The 14,777-nt window shown below is 41.8% G+C and overlaps 1 protein-coding gene across 14 annotated transcripts in view; it reads right to left on the bottom strand.

Moving 5' to 3' along the window:
- Positions 1-14,777, bottom strand: part of TBL1XR1 (TBL1X/Y related 1) — a 173,384-nt gene that overhangs the window by 102,223 nt on the left and 56,384 nt on the right. For all 14 annotated transcript variants that reach the window (XM_008170662.4, XM_065557721.1, XM_065557722.1 and 11 more), the window contains one exon: positions 3,643-3,707. The gene's annotated coding sequence lies outside the window, so the exon portion shown is untranslated. The remainder of the gene's footprint in view (positions 1-3,642; positions 3,708-14,777) is intronic.

Raw genomic sequence — 14,777 nt, 5'->3', positions numbered from 1 at the left:
ATTGAGCCACCTCCTTCATTGCTTTCTCTGGAGGTTCTCAGCAACATTACAGTTGAATGAAGAGTATCTATCTGAAGATTACAGCAATTTTTGCTTCACTAGAGTGAAATACTGTAAAATGATGTAATGTCCATTAATTTAATTTCAAGATTTTTCCTTAAAAAGGAAAATGCATTTTAGCTTACTTATGTACATGCTGTTAACATAGTTACTTACTTTTGCACAGGGTGTACATCGAATCAGGTTTAAATTAGAAAAGCACAAATTAGAGAAATTATGAGATTTTTGTGTTTTATACTCTTGTTTCTGACTGAGAATCTTGACAGACCACTGACACTACAAAAAAAACACCCCACAAGTATTGCTGGATCCGTAAATAGAAGGATCAGACATACTTGGGACTCAATCCTACAAAGGTACTGAGCATAAGGATCCCGATCAAGCCTCATACTTAAGCTTGTGCATTACTATAAATATCTGAGTAGTGCCATTAACTTCAATGTGACTAGTCACATGCTGAACATTAGAGATGTACTTTAGCTTAAGTGCTTTGCTGGACTGAGTGTTTGGCACTTAGTACCTTGCAGAATTGAACCCTGTATCCATAACCCAAGACAGAGGTGTTTGGGGGGAAAATAAAAATTGTTTTCAGGTCACCTACTGTCACCATTTTATCTACAGAGTCCACAAGGAAAAAAAAAAAAAAACCTCATAGTAATACTTACCTTTGGGAAGATGGAAAACTTGTCTTACCAGTCTCTTAACTGTATTAGTATTTCAGTATAATTCTAATTAAAAAATAAGGAACTGTTCTGAAAAAGTTGGGATAGTAAAATACGTCCCATCTCTGTAGTGAGAGCAGCTCTTATGAAAGTACTGAAGACCATTTCTTGATGCTCCACGTAGCAGTTAAGTATCTTTTATTATTACGGAACAAAATAGCGTGCTCTTGAGACTGTACAATTCTGCGTTTGATATACTTTGTGGGGAGGGAAAATTAGGACAGAATGCAACAAGATTTCAAATACAGATCTTCTCAGTATTTTAAAATGTAATGAGGTATTAAGACTAGCTTAATATGGAATGAGTCATGTTTTTAAGAGATGCAATAACACAGAACTGTATTTCAAATCTTGGCTAAAAAGATGTTCTTAAATAAAAAGAAAATAGTATTGTTTTCTGTTGGAAAGCAGTTAAGATTAGCAATAAAATTTTGGGGCGAATAGAAAGGTCTGAGGGTACAGCTAGCCTCACGCTTTTGGACAGTGAGTGCCATTCTACCCTGAAAAGTGCCTGGGCCAGCATACTGCCTATGAAACATCCATACCCCATTTTAAGGGTTTAGCTGAGACTTAAGTGGTGCATAGTGTTTGCGTAAGCCAGGAGTAGGCAATAATTTTTGTAGAGGGGGACACTCCACGAATTTTGATAAGTCACCATGGGCTGCACATTTCTACTATATTAATGGAGAGGATGCAGGGCCTGGGAGGGAGTTTGGGGGCAGGAGGGAGCTCGGGCACAGGAGGGGGTTCCAACCTGGAGCAGGAGGTTGGGGTGTGGGAGGGGGTGCGAGGTGCAGGCTCTGGCCAGGAGGTGCTTACCACAGGCAGCTCCCAGCCATTGGCGCAGCAGGGCTCAGGCAGGCTCCCTGCATGCTGTGGCCCCATGCCGCTCCCAGAAGCGACTGCGGACGGCTGCTGCTGGCACGTCTCTTCACGCCCCCTTGGAGGGAGAAGGGGCAGCGGGCCTCTGTGCACTGCCCATGCTTGCAAGCACCGCCCCCTTCAGCTCCCATTGGCCAGTTTCCAGACAATGGGAGCTGTGAGGATGGTGCTGGGGGCGGGGGCAGCGCGCAGAGCCGCCTCCCCGCCCCAGCCATGGGCATGCAGAGACACGCCAGCAGCAGCCGGCCACTTCCAGGAGCAGCGTGGGGCCGGGACCTGCCAGAGCACCCCGCTGCGCTGCGAAACTTTTAACGGCCTGGAGATCGCAAGGTGGCAGCCAAAGAGCCTGGCGGGCCGGACAGAAATGTTAGACGGGCCGGATCTGGCCCGTGGGCCATATTTTCCCCACCCCAGGTGTAAGTCCTCTGCACAGAGGTGTTTCTCAGAGTTATATTTGCTCTCTTTAATGACAAGGTAATATTGCATTATGTTTCACTCCTGGTTGTCTTGTCCAGCCAATACAGCTTTTCCGTCTTATGCATTATCAACAGAGTTGCTTACTAAATTCAATATCAGGAGAAATCAGTTACATCCATACAAACCCACTGCCTTTTTTGGTGTTACTCAGAGCACAAGATGAATGCAGTGAGGTTGTGAAACTTTAACTAAGGCCGTAATTGATTTGCATATCTTTTAATACTCATGATTATACAAAGTGAAGAACCCAGTTCAACTCTCAGAACCCAGGGGGAATTTTCAGGGTTCTCAGTTAAAAAAAATCTTTTTTATTTGTAAACCAAGCATATTTGTCACTTTTCAGGTTAGAGCTACAGGTTATGATTTTAAAACTGCTGCATTGTGACAAAAACAGGATATCAAAATTACAAGGAAAGCAATCACACATGGAGCTGATCAGAGGTAGAGGCAATAATTTGAAACCCTTTCCCTGGTCCTCACTTCTGTGACTTTCTCCCCCAGCCCTCACTTCTGCTCTCGATCTGCTCAACCACTACAAAAGCAACAGTAACTTAAAAACAGTCTGCAAAGTTAAACTTGCAATAATCTACAATGCTTATTAACACTACACGGAGGGAGTGAGAAAAGATGACATCAGTCTTGCCCATGTCTGTGAGCAAAGAGTAACTTCACTAGTTTTATGCTGGCAAATGTGTTGAAACAATAGCTTTTTAACAAGAGAAGCTGTTAGTATTGAAATGAACTTTCAAAAGCATGCTACTGGGGGTAGTAGAATATCTAGCCAAAACAACCACTTGCCCATGCCCTTGGTCAGAAGAAGAAACAAAGTTACCGACAGGGTGAAGGTACTAATAAAAGGTTATCAAATTAAACTATTTGTTGAAAACAAAATATGAGTTGCTATATTTGCCCACAGGATTAAATCTGGAAATACTTGTAAATCCCTTTGAAAACTAGTATAAAGCTTTGTTTTTTGCTGCAGAAAATTCTACTTGCATGCTAAAAGTAAGACCTGGTCTACACTACAGGGCTAGGACGGACGGAAGATGCCTAGCATCAACCTAGCTGCAGAAGCGTCTTCACTTAAATTTGGCTCCTGCCAATGTAAGTACCTTTCTACACCGATTTAGTAACACCACCTCCCCGAGCGGCGTAGCATCACACAGTTGATGTAATTAGGTCGACATTGTCAGCGTATACACTGCGTTGCTTACGTCAACTGTTACTGGCTTTCAGGAGCTGTCCCACAATTCCCCACACTGACAATACAATCTATACAAGTGTTCCTGCTGAACACGCGCACCTCCGGCACAAGGAGCCAAATACTGCACACAAACAAGTGATTAATAACTGTGGTGGCTGTATGCTGACGCAAGTTAGGTTGTTATAATTTTGTAGTGGAGACTTTCAAAAACTTTATTTACAGTATAAGATTGACTTACAATGGTACTGGAAGAAAGAATCATACCACTTTTTTGTAGGTGGTTAAAATTGTATTTACCATTGGCAGTGCATTGATGTAGGGAAGTTCTCCTGTCTGCTGTCTCCAGTCACAGGAAGATGATGCTGAAAAAGAAATGGAGACACAAATAAAAGGATAAGATTTAACATTTAAAAATAGATGTGCTAACAGAATAAAACACAGTTTAAAAAACAATATCAGTTGTGGTACCAGATGGCTCAGGGGATCAGTAAGAGACAGTAACGTTTTCACCTCAGAATTTATATACAGACTAACTCAGCAGTGATTAGGAGTGGTAATAAGAAGGATTAGTTTCCCTATCAGTCCTGTTGCAGGTGTCCACATCATAAAAATTACCCTTGCAGTGGTGCAGAACTTATGACTAAATAACTATGGGAAATGAACTGTCTTATGCCATTAGGCCACTGGACACTTGCATCCACATTCAGTGGAAATCCACACAGACAAGGGTCCATTTCTGAGAAGCCTACAGCTGGACTGTGCCTTTTGATATATTTCTCCAGAGACGGGTTCTTAGATGTTGGCATTGTTATTGCCCATGCCAAATCTGTTCTAAAAATAAAAGACTTCAGAGGAAACTGATATTTATGTAGCACCTTTTGCAAGCACTAAAACAAAAAAATCCTTCCATTGATTTGATTGTAGAACATTCATCTTGAATGTTTAATTGGGATTGGAAGTGGTAAATTATACATTTTCTTAAGGCATACATTATATTAGTCAATATAAGTATGCACATTTAGAAGAACATGCAAAGCAGTTAAATTTACCAAGTTGTACAATAACTTAGAAAATTGAGGAAGTCAGCATATTTTAGCTGCATGGATACATTTGAAGAAATACGTTATAAAAATCCTGCAGGTAGGACATTCAAGAGCAGACTAGCATTGAGGCAGGTTTTTGTTTGTTTGTTTTTTTTTTTTTTTTTTTTAAGACTACCAGCCTTAATGTTTTTTTTTTTTAAGACAACAAAATTGACTCCATTTCCTATTCTCTAAATGAATGTTTTAAAGCCACAAAACGCAGTAATAATACTGCAAAACAGTATTCTCAAGCATGTGTTTGATATCCAAATAGCTGCTCACTCCAGCCATGTTCATGCCCCTTTTTATTCACTACCTACAAATGAATTTTTGTTCACATAAATGGTTGGAGAGGGGCTGCTTTCCATTTGAATACCGGTGTTTGCAAGATTATTTGCTATTGGCTATTTTAAAAAAAAAAAAAAAAAAAAAATCAGTCACCTGATCAGAGAGCAGAAACAAGACCATGTGACTTAGGGTGACCAACCATGTAATGGACAACAAAGTTTGCAAATAACCCACAAAACAAAATTTGTTCACATGAATTGTTTCATCAATAATTAGCAACAAACAACTGAATTTGTAAAAGTTCATTCACCCACAGAAAAATTGTTCATTAATCCTTGAAAAAAAATTGACCAAATTAGTCAAATAAGTGGTCTGTTATGAAAATGTCAGACAACTCTATTCAAAAACAAGCATCCTGTGCAGCAGAAATTAATAAGTTTACACTATTCCCAGAACATTCTACAAGCTATCCATAAGCACGCATCAAAGAGAAATGTAACCTTCATAATACAAGTGTATGGAGGCGCCGCAGAGGATGAGAATGAATGCAAAATATGTTGGGAATTCAGATATTTGCAAATGTGCTTCTTCTTCCTTGGTTAGTTGCATTAGTAATGCAGAAATTATCGTAATCAAAGGAGGAAAAAATCCACTTATTAAGTGGCATGATTTTTTATGTGGAAAAAGTGAATATATCTTTTTACACAGCTAGAGCCTCATATTAGGACAGAAGAGAAATCTTCATCACATCACTCAGCATAAACAGTATATAGATACATTACTTGCCTATAATTGGAGTTCTCTAAAAGATATTTCTTGAGACACATGCTGTTAGATCACTACACTTACTTTGAGAGCAGACTAAACCACTTCAAGGTTTTGTGTCACAATGGAATACATTGGTGGACAGTGAAAGATGATAAAAGCCAGCTCTGTAGCCTAGTTATTGGTCTGACACATTTTGTGTTGTTTTATTTATGAAGATAGTAAGAGGTGTGAGGAAACAGATAAAAACAGTCGGATACCACAAGAGAGGTTTTCTTCAGCCTAAGTTAGTTGTCAGGATTGCCTCTCTCCAATTCCTTCCTTTCCCGGTATTAATTTCAGAGTGCAGTTCTTAAGGTCAAAGCTATAGAGAGAAAGCTCTCACTTTGCTCTGTGGGAGGGGCTTTATGCCATAACTGTCGTCGTCGTCCATTTTAAATCTAAACAGTCCTGACAAATTGAGCAGCTGGAAGCAAATGAGTTACAAAAGAACACAGAATAGGAAAAGAAAACAAAAAAGGTGACTAAGTAGGGCAAATAAAAAGTGAGCTCTCAGAAGTATTTCAGGACTCTGTCACACCCTTTCCGCTAGTTTGTCAAACCCATAATTCAAACAGGAAAGATAATCTGCCACTAATTTTGCTTACCAAGACAATGAAGAATGGTAAAGGTGCAGAGCTGTAGAGCAAAGAACCTCCACCAAAACCTGGGATTATACTCCTTCACAGAAAGTAGCCACTAAGTGACAGGTCTCCATGTTGAACACTCACTCACACAAGGAAGTAATCTCTCAGGCTATCCCATATCCACTTGTTTGCCATGTATTCACTTTTGATGGTAGCAAACCCAGTATTGGAAGCAAGGAGGACTGGCAGTTTTTCCTCCATTAGCAGTACTTCAAATAATACAGCTGATAACCAACAACTTCACAGGCAGATCAGGGTAACATCCAGACCTTTCAGGACTAGATCACTGCATGGGCAGTTTCTCATCCCTGGAAGAGCTACCTCCCAATCCTTAAATTGCAATGTCAAATGTATGAAACTCACTTATCTGAAACCCCCTTTTTTCAGTATCTCAACAGAGTCATATCTCCACGTCAGGAGATGTGACCCTGGATCAGGTAACAGGAAATTTCAGAAAAGTGAGTATTGGATAATTCAGTGAGAAGCATCCTTGGGGAGAGAAGCAATGTAACAAAGTCTTTAGCTAAATTGATCAGGCTAAGCAAAAATGCTTTAACTAAGGACATCTAAAAGAACAACTGTAAATCTATAGATGTGTATGTAAAATTGTATACCTCTGATTACTAGGGTTACCAGGTGTCTGGTTTTCAACCGGAACGCCCGGTCGAAAAGGGTCCCTAGCAGCTCTGGTCAGCACTGCCGACCAGGCCGTTAAAAGTCTGGTCGGCAGTGCTAAGGCAGGATAGTCCCTACCTGTCCTGTCTCCACGCTGTGCCCTGGAAGCAGCCAGCAGCAGGTCCGGCTCCTAGGCAGGGGCAACACAGGGCTCCGCGTGCTGCCCCTGCCCCGAGTACAAGCTCCGCACTCCCATTGGCTGGGAACCAGGGCCAATGGGAGCTGGGGGGGGAGGGGCCCTGTGGGCAAGAGCAGCATGCAGAACCTCCTGCCCCCCTGCCTAGCAGCTGGACCTGCTGCTGGCTGCTTCCAGGCACAGCGCGGTGCCAGGGCAGGAAGCAAGCCTGCTTTAGCCCCACTGTGCCACTGACCGGGAGCCGCCCGAGGTAAGCCTGCACAGCAATCCGAGCCCCAACCCCCTGCCCCAGCCCTGAGCCGCCCCCCTCCCCCAATCCAGAGCCCCCTCCTGCAACCCAAACTCCTCATCCCTGGCCCCACCCCAGAGACTGCACTCCCAGACGGAGCCCTCACCCCCCCCCAAACCCCAACCCCCTGCCCCAGCCCAGAGCCTCCTCCCACACCCTGAACCCATCCCCAACCCAGAGTCCATACCCACTCCTGCACCCTAACCCCCCGCCTCAACCCACAGCCCACTCCCGGACTCCAAATCCCTCGGCCCCACCCCCCCAGCCTGGAGCCCCCTCCTGCACCCCAAACCCCTCATCCCCAGCCCAGAGCCCACACCCCCTCCCGCACCCTGAACCTTTCATTTCTGGCCCACACCAGAGCCTGCACCCCCAGTTAGATCCCTCACCCCCTCCCATACCCCAATCCCCTGCCCCAGCCCAGTGAAAGTGAGTGAGGGAGAATGTAGTGAGCAGGAGATGGCCTCGGGGAAGGGGCGGGGCTAGGGTGTTCGGTTTTGTGCGATTAGAAAGTTGGCAACCCTACGGATTATAGTCCTGTCTCCATACATGCTTCTTATGTTGCTTGTCTTCTTAGATTTTAAGTCTTTTGGGGAAATGTCTATATCTTATTGTGCGTCTCTACAGCATCTACTACAATGGGGCCTTGATTCTGATTGAAGCCTCTGGGTGCTACTGCAATGTAAATGGTAAGTAAAGAATAATGGAATAAAGTTCATTTCTTTAACTGTTGTATTAGTGATACAGGTAAGGGGATTTGATTTATTAAATGCATTTTTTAATTTGACATTGCCCCTTTTTAAAAGGGCCTACAAGAACAATGACAAAAAGTCAAACACCTTTTGTTTGGCACAGCCCAACCACCAAATGCATTAAAATACAAAGTATCAAGTTCAGCTATAAGAAAACAAAACAAGGTAAACTGAAATGGTTAAAATGTTACAGCACCCCTACCACAGTAAGAGACCATCATTGTGTCTGATCAAAAACCAAAGGGTCCATTAAGCCTGTTTAACTCCCACTTGTGTCAATTAGTTGTTGACCCCAACTTTGAACATGAGTTTTCTAGATGTCTATATTGCCTTTTAAAACTACTCTGGTTTTTTTTTTTAAAAATCTGTAATTGAGTCCTTGAGGACCAAGTTTTCTGAGTGAAGATAGCTTTCCAAGAAGGTTTCACAATCCTATTCGAAATTATCCCACTGGCATTTGTTAATTTGATGCATGCCTTTAAAGACCAAATTGCAGGTGACTATCACTATTTATTTTATTGAATTTTAGAATATCTATCCTATTATCAGTATCACTGCTTGTCATGTGACTTGGACCAGGTAACTAATACCAACAGCAACTTAAATTACACAAAGCAAATGAATGACAAAAATCTCTCCAAAAAGCATCACACAGTAAATGAAATAATGTAAGGCTGAAACAAACCGGCTTTAAGTTTACGCCCTGTATACACTACAAGTGAGATTTTTAAAAGAATTCAGCATTAGGCTAACTTGGCTTCTGTTAAAGTCAGCTTTGGTGGGAGCAGATTTAGGTCACTATTTAATGCTTCTGAAAAAGCCCACCTTACAAGTGCAACTGTTTTTGGAGTTTTGTTTTGGGTTTTTTTGTAGCTCATCTGACCTAATTCAACAAATACTGTTGAGTTGTGTCTACACAGCAGCTTCCTTTACAACAAAATGATGTGCTGTCTGCTGACCTAAATAAATATCAGTACATTCTGGGAAGCTATCCCCAATACTTCATCAGGGAAAAGAATACCAAGAGGTTATGTACACAGAGCAGCAGGAACAACAACACAAGGGGTAATGAACTCGGAGATATTATGCTGCAGAGACAGCTGGAAGAAAGGAGCTACAACCAAACTGGTCACACAAACATGCTTAAAAAATCCCATCTATACTGCCAAAAACAGTATGCCAACCCAGTTAAAGAAAGACAACTACATGCCAGCCTAGGCTGCTGCCATGGTGATGCACTCTTAGATGCCATGGTTACCAGCAAGTGTTAATCATGTTGCATGTGGCTAAAACCACAGTTAAAGCCAATCATGTCACCAAATGGCTACAAACTTGGTTAAAAATGTGCAGTATCTATGCAGCTTTGTACTACTCCTTTAACATAGTCCTGTTTCCAGCCTAAACCATTGGCAGAACAATGATTTTCCAAAGCTAGCTGTCAGTGCTTAACTATTCAGTCTACAAACACACTCCCCGCTCCATCCATTTCACAATAGATCCTACGTGGAAGAAGGTAGGGTCAGTTCTACTGCTAAAACACTGAATTTAGTGTGGATTTTAAGAGGATTGGTTCTTCACTTGAACTTGTGCTCATGGTTTTTTCTTCTAATTCTTTTAGGAACATGTTTACATTTCAGTTGGAGGTGCTGCTTTCAAAGATTTCTACATTGCTTGAGTTTTCACAAGAAAAATGTACTCAGTCAATTTTGTTCTTTGTGGACTACAAAAGTCTTACATACCAACGGTATCTTGGCTGCTAGACTCTCCTTTGATGTATTGCTTTTTTCCAGCTATAGCACTTGGAATGGGAGCCACAACTAAAATGAAAATAGAGTTGGGTAGAGATATTCCCCTACTCCCCACCCACTAACTAGGCAGCAGAATCATTCAGAACAGAATTTTAATTGTCCCTAAAGTAAAAAGCACAACAAAAAACATATTTGATGACAGGTAGCAGAAGAGTGTAGACAAATGAGTCAGAGTGAGATTATATTTAAAGAAAACCCAGAACAATGAAATCCATAGGAATAAGGAAGCGAAGAAGCTAGCTGTATGGCACGAGGATGCTGGAAGAGAAACAGTCTTGGTCAGATCCAGCAGCAACATAATGCACGAAAGCAATCTTCTGTCAATATCAATTAATGTGTAACACTTGGAAATTAGAGGAAAGAATAAATGGATTATGTGTGGCAGGAGCTACTTTGCACCATAGTTCACCTACTATTTATTTAAATGAAATTCACTGAAAAATAATTGGGGGAAACTGAAAGGTAATGCGGTATAGAAGCTGCAAGTTCAAATCCAGCCTAGGTCAGCTGAGACCATCTGTTATCACCATCCAAGGTCTGAACATCACATGAAATACATTTAGGTTCAATCACTAATATTGTCAGATCAAAAAGAAGATGCACTTCTGAGTGGTTCTTAACTTTCTCATTCCACTTGGAGATGGATCTATGTTTTTCGTTCAACCTAATTCCCCTGCCCAAAACACCGAGTTAAATATCCTCTATAATAGTGCTACTGAAGGGCGTTTGATAACATTTACTTCATAAGGGTAAATTCATGTTTATAAAGCACTTTGAAATATTTAGATAAAGGCATTATAGATGTGCAAAGCATTATTATCACTGCCAAAAGGTGGCTACATTTTATCTCAGCATTGAGCAGTCTTCAGTATTCTTATTTTATACCCTAGGCTCGGATATTGAATTAAAATTCACTGCTGGAGCATTAATCAGAGAGGATACTAATAAAATCAGGCCAGTGCACACAATGGGTCTCCAGCAGACCATGATCTCAAAACAGAAAAACAAAAGTCAACAGGTAAGTTGTGTAGAAACAGCTTACCTCCCCCTATGTAGTATTTGGGGACCATTCAAGCAATAAGATTATCAAGGATTTAAAAAATAGATACACACAAATCTGAACTAAAAAGCAAACAAAAGGTACATCCATAAAGACCAAAGCATGAATAAGGAAATTAATTTTTCGGGAAATTCCATTTCATGAGATGGAAGACCTATAACTGCTCTACCTGCTTCCAGCTTTGCTGGGCAGAATCAGAATCAGCTTTGTGATAGTCCCTTGCTTCACCATGAAGAGCCTACTAAGAGGTGCAGCTAAGCCACTGTAGTATGCACTGTAGACATTTGCTACAGCAAAGGAAGGGTTTTTTCTCCATCCCTGTGGTAAATTCATCCTCTCAGGAGGCAGTAGCTGGGACAACAGAAGAAATCTTCTATTGACCCTTGACCCAGTGGTGTCTTTACTGCAGCTTAGGTTGTTTTAACTGTCTCTCTCAGGGCTGTGACACTCCTGAGGGACATAACTAGGTCAAACTAAATTTTACATGTTGATCAGGCCTTAGATAACTTTCACAGCCAGATGGAGTTGGATGTCCTTTTTCTCCCCCAAATCACCATGATCTGTTTGTTGGAAACCAATAGCAGCCCTGAGCTTGGAGATTAGGAATGGCATTGAACCGCGCCACAACAGCATCTCTGGCTATGGTACCGTCTTCATTGCCCCCATTTTTTACTAAGTGATGAATGACTTGGTCATTCATATATTTATATTTATCTCTCCAGACAGACAGACAGACACAATTTTTTGGGTGCTAGGGATAAAATAAACCTGAACTTGGGGGTTCACAGTAACCCCTGCTGAAGAACCATACTGGATTATCCCTAGAACTAGAATTCATAGTGGGGCAATAGTAACCACTGTAGTTAAATAGTAAATTAATTTGAAGTTTCACAGCCAATTTTACTAATTTTACTAAATGCACTAAAATCCACATGGATTCTCAGATTGTCTTGAAAATTGCTGTGCTTCATGGAGGCCCTGGGTAGGGCCAACTGATCAATTTTGAAGATGTTTGAGCAAGGGACTCCGCTTTAAAAAAAAACAAAAAAAAACAAAAAAAAAAAAAACACACAATCACGTGGCATCTAAATGTTATGGTTCTTATAATTGTGTGTACACGTGGGGCTCAAACTATGAATGAGTCCCTCCAAACTGCCATTACCCATTCAGGATTGATCTCAGCAAGCGTCCAGCACCCATCGCCCTTTTGGATAACAAATATTTAAAAAGTCGTTCAGGGTAAAAGTGGAATCTACAGTGTGGTTAGAACCAAGCTGACAAGCCAGAGAAAACCATCAACCAAAGTGTCTGGAGGCAGTCTGACATCAGAGTAACTGGATGGTTCACGCGTCATGCTGTGACTTTTGAACCGGAACAACACCCATCTACTGTGTGTTCAAGTCTCGCCTTCTGTAACTTCTAAGAATGTGTTGTGCACATTAATTGCCCTCTGCCCGGGCTCTTGTCAAAAGTTTTGCCCTGAGACCAAAGCTTCTGGTTTAAAAGCCAATATTTCAAACTACTCTAAAATCCACATGCATACTCTGATGCCTTATCGGGACTAGGGGTAGTTAGAGGTGTAAATTTAGGGTTATTTGGCCCAGGGGTTCCTCTAATACAGCCCCCACAACAAGGGGTTACTTTTAATATTACAGTACTCTAAAACAACATACATAAGGAATTGTCTTGAAAACAGGCATGCCACAACATGGAGGGTGGTAGAGTTTGTGGTGGAATTTGGAGTCATTTGGCCAAGGGGCTCCCAAGACACAGTTCCCTGTGAAAGAATGTATGGAAAAAAGCGTACAAACCCTTTAAAAGGTAGAGACTGGAGCCTACAGCCTGGGAATAATCAAGGAGGCCCTGCTCCACCATGGAGCTGAGCTAGTTAAACACAGGAACAGAAAGCTGAGGAGATAAAGGGTAGGTCTACACTGCAATTAAAAATCCAGGGCTGGTCCATACCAACTGACTCAGGCTTGTGAGGCTACCGGGCTGTTTAATTGCACTGTAGACTTCTGGGCTTGGGCTGCAGTCTGAGGTCTGGGACCCACCCACCTCACAGGGAGGAGAGTAAAGCCAAGAAGGCTACAGGGGGTGGCAGTTTCTCTTTCTCAGGCACCAGGAGACAAGCCTAACCTGACTCAAAGACTTGGTTTGTAGACTTTGTTTGGGAGCTCTGAACCAGATTTTTTAATAAGTCTGGGAGAGCAGAGGACATGCTATTTGGTTAATATGTGCTGACTTCTCCTTGCCCCCCATAGTTCAAGTGAATCTATTGCTGCTCCACTTGGAGAAAGTAAGGTGGGGCACACCTGCAGCACCACACTGGGCCACAAGGGGGCACACAGGGACTGCCCATGCCTTTACACTCTCTTAAATGAACTGCTCATAATACTTTCAGATTCTTAGAACGTTTCTGGGTGCACAGCTATGTAACGTTCATGAAAGCTATAGCATGGAGTGCCCCTGAGATGAGCTATAAGTGATACCAAAGTCCAGTTTTAAGATATTTCAGAAGTTATTGCAATCTAAAAGCTTTAGCACCTCTGCTTAATCAGTTAATTTCTGTGAAAGCTCTTGTTTCTTCAGAAACTCTTCTGTGAGGGATACTCACTGAGTGATGTACTCACATAGTGGGCTTAGCTCTGCCCCTAGAATTTAAGGGCCACAACTTTAACTCCTCTCCTCTGAAGTACTGCATTCTGTGCATTCAACCCGCCTTTCACTTAGTGTCTGGGGCCACAATGGGAATCACAGTGCAATACTTTATATACGAGATATATGTAATGATGTGCTATAATGTGAACCAGACCTGAAATAACACAGAAGCTGTGACACTATGAAAATGATTATTGTTCTGGTAGTGCAGGAAGTCTCTCCAAATTAGTCAAACACCAGCGCTGAGCACTGTGACTAATAGCATGGACTGCGCAGTTATGCCTATCTGTCACTCAATCGACACAAAAGATTCACATGGATCAATTTCATCCCTCAAAGTGCTGTAGTTTTATGAGAAGGACCTGAAGGAAATGTCAGACTCTAGAAAAATTTTAGTCACAACGCCATTTTTGAAACAAAAACCTCCAATGATATTCCCCCACCCCATAATCCACCTCCACAAACAGAAAAATGAGGCAGCGCATAAACTACAGAACATTTAAAATGATACTCTAAACCCCAAAACACATAATTTTTGTAGATCTTACAGAACTCCTGTTAAAATGGAAATCCTGCAGTAACCATAACTGAGGTGGCACTATCACCCCACCACATTAGGGTCAGCAGAAGGTAGAGTTAGTGATACAAACTGGGGTCATTTGGTCAAGTTCAGCAGATACAGCTCCCCCTGTAAGGACTTAATCAAATTGCTCTAAAACTGACACATAAGAAGATTGTCTTGAATCTATGCCACACAGGCTGGTTTAGAGTTTGGGGTGCAAAATTGGGGAGGGAGATCTGATTCCCCAACGTACAGCTCCCCAAAACGAGTTTCTTTTCATTTTCAACATGCTCTAAAATCCACATCCATAGTGCAATTATCTTGGATATTAGTCTGGAAGAACAGGGGCAGAGGTAAACTTGTGTGTCTAAATTTGACGACATTTGGTCAAAAGAGTTCCTGAGATACAACCTCCTATACTCAATAAGGAAATTATTTTAATATTCAGAATGCTCTGAAATCCATTTGACTCAGTGAGATTGTCTTGACAATTGATATTCCACAACAACTTTGGTGGCACAATAAGATCACCAATGATGGTGATCACACACACCATTTGTAAGGACCTAGCTAGAGGTTCTTCCAGATGGCACTCCATCTGCAAGAAGGCTACCTCCCTTTGGGATATGCCTTGATGAACAGGATTCCGTAACAATGGCTGAGGTCGG

This window comes from Chrysemys picta, chromosome 9 (assembly GCF_011386835.1).
Source record: "Chrysemys picta bellii isolate R12L10 chromosome 9, ASM1138683v2, whole genome shotgun sequence".
In the NCBI taxonomy this organism is placed as follows: domain Eukaryota; kingdom Metazoa; phylum Chordata; order Testudines; family Emydidae; genus Chrysemys; species Chrysemys picta.
Note: the sequence above shows the minus strand (reverse complement) of the source record. Positions and strands in the feature narration are given on the sequence as shown.